General features: G+C 40.2%; 1 long non-coding RNA gene across 1 annotated transcript in view; it reads left to right on the forward strand.

The window, feature by feature from the left end:
* Positions 1–7347, forward strand: part of LOC148216727 (uncharacterized) — a 43940-nt gene that overhangs the window by 29380 nt on the left and 7213 nt on the right. The window lies entirely within an intron of this gene.

The following is a 7347-nucleotide window of genomic DNA, read 5'->3' on the forward strand; positions in this document are numbered from 1 at the left end:
ATGGCATAATTTCAATTCAGCAATGTTTTCTACAATAGCTTATTAGATTTTCGAGTATTGAATCTAGTCAATTAAAGTAGTAATAATGATTGTTTGAAGTGAGAGGGAGAGAAAAATTACATTAAGAAAGCAAATTGGAAAATTGAAATCAGTTGCAGGTATATTCTCCCATTAACCCAACTCCAATTATTGTAAAGGCGCATTAAAATCCACCCTTGAATAAAGAGGCTTTTTGAAGATGATGCTGGCATGTTTTTAGACCTATTTCTAAAACAACAATGAAGACTAGAAGCATGCCTCTGAATAGGCTGAAGGTCTGGCACCAGTTGCCAGGGAACTGTTTGGATCAAACAATACCGATTGTGTTGGCTATTAAAACATTGCTGGCTGTTTGTTGGGTAGGATTTTATGCTGGCATTTACGCTTTGATTTATTTATTCTCTTTATTTGTTAATTAAAAGTGTATCCTGCCATTCTTCCATGAGCAAAAAGCAGTATATATAAAGTAGCAGTCTTCTATTTCTCCCTGCAATTGTCTTCTAAGATAGGTTGGGCTGAGAGACAATGACTGGCCCAGGATCACTCAGTGAACTTCCATGACTGATGGTGGACTTAAGTCTCCCCAGCCTTAATTTAGCATCTTTGCCACACCAGCTCTCAACATTAGGTATCTGTTGTAGAATGAGATGTTGGGAACATCATGATTTCCAAGAGATTTCCAGTTTAGATGCTGCTAAATCAATGTAAAAGACATTAAATTAGGGACATGCTTCTCTATTCGAGATTTACAATTATAATCAAAACCAACACTCTCTTTGCAATGACTCAGCATCTGTTATGTCTCAAGCAGAGGAGTCTTCATCAGAAGTCTATCTAAATTTTCAGACTTGGATATCCTGGGGAAGCAGCTGGCTTAAAAAATGCTAAAGTAGAGCTAGGAGGTCCTCAGATGCTGGTGCTCTGAATCTGATCTTCATGTGCTGAGAATCACACATATGAGTCATCAGGCATTGTTGATTCATGCCTGTATAATTTTGACAATGCTGAAACACTGCCCAGAACCAGGGAGGAAGGGGATGGAAGGTTCTCCTCAGTGGCAATGCACTTGATGGAGAAACAGGCCTCCTTATTAGTATAGAACAGGGTTCCTCAACCTCAGCAACTTTAAGATGGGTGGACTTCAACTCCCAGAATTCCCCAGCCAGCTAAGTCCACCCATCTTAAAGTTGCTAAGGTTGAGGAACCCTGGTACAGAACCATTAGGAAGCAAGGCATGAGGAGGAATTCTCTCCAATAGCCATGGCTGCCTGCAACTGGTGCCTAGATTGGGATCCAGGAGCTCTGGTTTAAAAGGACTGTTTTCAGCAACTCAGTTTTTGAACAGCATTTATGAAGAGGCTTACGCTGCATTTTGTGTACCTAGTTACTCTGGTCTTTATCATGCATTCTCGGTACTGGGCCAATAGGTTGCTTCTTGAATTTTCATTGGTCATGGATTCTATATATTGCTCAGACTCTCATGTTTGACCCCAACATGTGTCCTGACCTTATGTACAACTGTTTTGTCATATTGGTCAAGGAACTGACACAGTGAGATTATTTAACCTAAAGCAGATGTAATAAAACAGAGCTTTTTATTCTGTTAATGGTTGTAGAGAAGTAGATATGTTCAAGAGACCTTCTGCCGTACCGTAGCTTGTTTCTTTCATAGCTTTAGAAATGATGCTGCACTGGAAAAGGATTTGCTGGTATTCAATTCATATCTGGATATCTTCAGAAGGGCTTCATGTTGCCTCTAAATCTATTTGTTTTATTATTCAGCAGTGTTATGTCAGCAAGTTTGATCCCCTTGAATGTGTACATTTCTTTGGTCGTAGTTCTTCTGACAGTGGGCCTGATGGAAGCTTTGAGGCAGCTTTTCTTGAGCCAGATAGTTGACCACAGTTTCTGATTACCCGAAGGTTTACCGCTTTTGCTCTGAGCTCGAATTTATTAGTCTTCTAAAGCAGGACCCTCAGGGTGATATACAATTTCTCCCATCTTTTATCCTGCAGCTGCTGAGTCCCTGCATGAAATGGTACCTTCATTGTTTAAAATGAAGAGACATGATGGATGCTTTAGGATCTGCTAAAGGAAATGCATGACTTCTCTTAAACTACCAATTAAATTATAAGGAAGTCCTTCCATGCAGTTTCTCACATCAGCAAAAGCCTGCCTTCTGGTATTATCATAACCCAGGATCAGTTTGGAAGCTCGCAGGGCCAGCTGATTTGAATGCCTGATTTGTAGGCATTCTCTCTGTGAATCCTAAGCCATGGCTATTTACAAAACAGCTGACTGACCCATAAAATCTTGTAATTGTAGATTATTGCCCGATTTGAAGTCCATTTAATAATCCCTAGATTGCTTGAATAAAAGGGGAATGGCTCCCTATTTGGGATAGATGCCAAGTGGGGTTTGTTCATCGCTAGAACTGCCACTGAATTACTTTCTCTTCTGCAGCGAGCGTTGGAAGAGAATAGAGCTCTGCCGTGGATTGGGCGTTGCAGAATGCATTTCTTCTGAGCCTCCACTGATCAGAAACTCTGAAACTCAAGGCAGAATGATCCCAACTGGGCTGCGATCAGAGCAGGGCCAGCCACCCTGAAGCAAAAATCTGGCCTGGCAATGCTAGTTTTCCCTTGTGCCTTTCAGACATCTTGGAGTGTTGCAAACCTTCTCTCTCTTCCCATTGTAACCTGTTTATTGTGTTGGGTGTTCAAAAGAGGTTTTATTGCTAAAGCTGCCAAGCCCTTGGAGATGGTATTTTCCCCTCCTTTCCTCTGTACAGAAGGCTGAATAAATCAAGATGGTTTTGGACACAGCTGAAGAGAAATATTCCTTGTTTCCTTGCCCAGATTTGCTGCTTCGTTCCAACTCTGAGGCACTGGCCCATATTGCACATTTGAATTTAAAGTCAAATATACATTTTGGCCTCTTGTTAAAAAAAGAAAACAAAAAACTCAAAGCCTCCACCTAATGAAATGGGAAGTGAAAGTGGGGGTGGAGAGATTGACTTTTCCTAGCTTGCTTGCTGCATCACCTCTCTCTCGCCTCCTTCCTGCATACAAAATGTACCCCATGGCAAACCTTGCTAAGCAGAGCAAATGTTTTTCACCGGGGGGGGGGGCGCGGGCTTTCTTTCGGGAGGGTGAGCGATTCAGCAGCCAGCAGATAGGGGCCAAGGTGGGTCAGGGTAAAGTAGAGTGAACAGTTAAAGAGGCAGATGGATGACAGGTTAGTGCCACAGCTAAACTACCAGACAGCCAATCTGGACTTGTTCATGCTTTCATCAGCCCAAGAAAGCAAAGGATGCTTTGCAGCATGGCTAGAGCCCCATGTGCTGACCACTGACGTGAGGGCAGGATGAGTCATTGGTTAGCCATACTTGCCCACCATTATAAACACATTAAGAACTCCCAGTGGTAATCAGGATTAACTGTGCTTATTCTATTTTCTCATCTGAGGGCTTTGAACAAAATGCCATCTTTCTAAAACTGTGTTTCTCAACCTCAGCAACTTTAAGATGTGTGGACTTCAACTCCCAGAATTCTGATGTCCACACATCTTAAAGTTGCTGAGGTTGAGAAACACTGTTCTAAAATGTTGGGATGCTGGAGCTGAACTGGAATGGTATATCCTAACACTTCCCTGCTGAGATGCGCTCCATTGGTAAGGCAAAAGCCCAAACAAATCTGTAGCTAGATGACATCTTTACTAGGACCAAGCAGAATAACACAAAAGGAGCTGAAACAAATGAGGAAGGCTGATTTTCAAGGATGTGGGATGTGTGGCTTAAGCATCAGATTTGGGGGGTCCTGGCTACTTCTTTATGATTCTTTTTAAAAGCCAAGTCTGATGAAGTCTTCTCAGCAGGATTACATCAAGCCCCCCTGTAGCTGGGCAAGATCAAGGAAGCAAGAACTACACAGATTTCAGTAAGGTCTCTTTAATGGTAGGTGGATATAAATGCAGAATCCTGGAAACTGGAAGAGGAATTTCCCAGCCTTCTTTCAATTAAGGTGGTGTGTCTTTGAGGATCTGAAATGCTTCTCCCCAGATTCTTCTCCACCTGGGCTAAGTTGCCATTTTTGAGACCAGCTGTCCACTCACTTGCTCTCTCTTGATTGTTTATGCCTGCTGTCCCTTCCATTTGTTTCCCAGTCTCCCCACAATCTCTCACAGGTTATTTTAGTTGATTCTAATAAAGATGGCACCTAGTTATGGCACTGGGTTTTCCTCCCCTGGATTAAAGTGGCTTTCAGTGGCAAGGTGGGATCTCTGAATGTTACTGATGCTATTCAGTTTGCTGTTGCCAAGCTGTTTCTCATGCATGCTGTGTCTCTTTAAAAAGCTATAAAACTGGAGAACTAAACTGGAAAAACAGCCCAATATTCATATATCTTTGCCTCTATTTAGCCTGATTCCATCAAATTAGTACATTTGTTGTTGCTATATACTCATTCATTTCTAAAGCATGATGAGGGTTAGGGGTAACAAAAATTATTTTAAAAGGAACAAATACATCCCGTACAAGGAAAATGATAAGGAGGTAAAAGACATAGGTAGTGGGTAAAATGGTAGAAAACTGGAGCCTCCTGTGTACAATGTGGAATCACTCAGAAGCTGTCCGCTGAAGCTCATAGACATGACTATTGGGTATCTAGTAGCCTTGGACAAAGCTATCTTCTTTCCAAAGTATATATTTTTTCCTATTCTAAATGTAGATTCATGATGAATGACTTCAGCAGAGTTCCCAGATTTGCTACCTCCCATATACCTTTAAGCTACAATACTCAGAATTCCCAGCCAGCATGATAGACATTACAGTATACTGGAGGATACCTGATTGGAGAAAATTGAGGTAGTATCCCTTCTCCCCCTTCTCCTCCCATGATGTTAAATTTAGAAAATAGTATAGGCAGCAGCATTAGAAAGAATGCATTTGATTGATTTTATTTCATTTATATCCCATCTTCCTTCTCCAGTACAAGTCACGATGACATCATGTGTGCCATGACTTCATGAACAACTTGCATCATTTGCCTGATGATGTGATAATGCATGTGACATCATTGCCCCTAAGCAGTTTCCTGTCTAGCCTTGGAGCAGCCTCATATCTGATTATCAGAGCAGCCCTGGAAGTTTAAAATGTTCAACTCTCTCTGATACTGGAGGTTGCAATTCATGGGCAAGTGTTCGCCTGGAGGCAGCTGCATTGTATGTATGGCCATTGACTCTTCCCTTGCATCACTGAGCATGTGAAGAAGACACCAGAACAGAACTACATTCATACTACTCATTCAAAAAAAAATAAATTATAGCAAATAATTGCAATACTTCTGACAAGAATTCCCCCCCTCCCCACTATTAAATCATTTTTAAGGTTAAGTTGGTAAAAAGGCTAAATTGGTGCATATCCATCCATTTTCCATGACATGTTTGGTTGCAACAAGTCTATTGCAGCAGCCAAAGAGAACCAGACAATCACCAATTCTTGGGGGTATTACCTGACAACCTTTTCTCCTTCTCCTTCTCCTTCTCCTTCTCCTTCTCCTTCTCCTTCTCCTTCTCCTTCTCCTTCTCCTTCTCCTTCGTGTAAATTTTATTAAATTTCAGAAAGATTAAAATACAAAAAAGTGAAAAGGAAAAGAAAAGAAATATCAGAAAATAAAAAGCATAGAAAAAGAAAAGTAACTTCTGACTTTCTTTGGTACAGGTATAAATGTAAAATACATTCACCTCTTACTCTAATATCTAAAAATTTACACAGTAAAAATAATTTTTAGTTTAACATTCAAAAAGGTCATAGAATCAATCTATTTCAACAATACATATGATTAGTACAAGATATTTCTATAGGTATAAAATAAGTCAGTCATCAAATCCCAAAATCAAAATTGCATTTTTTTGAGTTATCAGGCAAAAAGTCCAAGAGTGGTTTCTAATTAGAAACAAAGCTAGACAGTGTCCTTTCTTTAAGTAGTCAATTTTTCCATCTCTGCCAATTCCATTAATTTCAATATCCATTCTTTGGCTGTAGGTATTTGTAGATCCTTCCATTTTTGCACATATTGTTGCAGTTATTATATAAAGAAATAGGTTTCCATGCTGTCTTTCCATTTGTTTATCGATCACACCTAAAAGGAAGATCTCTGGTTTCAGTTGCAAATCCATTTTCAAAATCTTTTGAATCAAAACACATACCGTGTCCCAATATCTCCTGGCTTTTTCACAAGTCCACCATAGATGATAAAATGTACCTTCACACTGATTACATTTCCAACAAACATTTGAAGTTCCTTTGTACATCTTAGACAATTTATCTGGTGTCAAATACCAACGGTATTTAACACCATTTTATAAAATTTTATAAAAATTTTATTTTAAAGTATAATTAAGAGTGAACTTTAAACCTTTATTCCACATATTTTCCCACTGATCCAGCATTATGATCCAGAGTTCTCTGCCCATTTAACCATACGGTCTTCAACATATTCATCTTCCAAATTAATCTTTAACAAAAGCTTATATATTTTAGCAATAAGATGTTCACCACACACAAGGCACATTCAGACTCAGTTTTCTTAGTGGTGAATTCATAACTTTTCTTATCTAATTTAAATCTTTCCAACAACTGTGCATATGTAAACCATTGGCAAATGCAACCTTCCAATTCTAATTCTTCTCTCTTCTTCACAATCTTCTAAACCTTCAGCTGCAATGAAAGTTGCAGGAGAATTACCAGCAAACAAACCACACACCACCCATTTCTGTCACAGCTCTTCACAGAGCTCCATTGGCAACCCAGGCATCTCACTGGGGGCCTGTTACCTACAGAAGCTTTCTGCGTGCATTGGGAGGTGCTTGTTTAGTTCTTTGGTACAGAAATGGTGGCGCAGGATAAGAGCAATTAGCTCAACTCAGCTTTGGCTGGGAGTTTCCACATATCTGCTTTCCAAGCACCTTTGTTGCCACCTTCCTCTTCCCTGGCCCGGCCATCCTCAGTGATTGCTTGAAGAGGCCATGAATTAGCTGTTTCCAAGGAGCAGCATCATTCATAAATAGTCCCAAAGGGGATTCAACATTTCTGCTTTAACCTTTTCTTTGGCACTCTGACTCTGTCGTGTTTTGTGTATTGTTCTTGCCGCAGATTGCTGTAGTGTGGATTTACTTCCAGCAATCTGCTTCCTGAACAGATCATCATGGCTTTGTGCTAGGTGGTAATTATTTTATTATTCGTTTAGCAGGTGAATATTTTCTACGGGGCCTTAACAGGGCTAGTCTTCCATCTGTGCCAGCTTGGAA

The sequence above is a fragment of the Python bivittatus genome, unplaced genomic scaffold, assembly GCF_059951505.1.
Source record: "Python bivittatus isolate LINGU-HERP-01145 unplaced genomic scaffold, Pbiv_v1 ctg000080_np1212, whole genome shotgun sequence".
In the NCBI taxonomy this organism is placed as follows: domain Eukaryota; kingdom Metazoa; phylum Chordata; class Lepidosauria; order Squamata; family Pythonidae; genus Python; species Python bivittatus.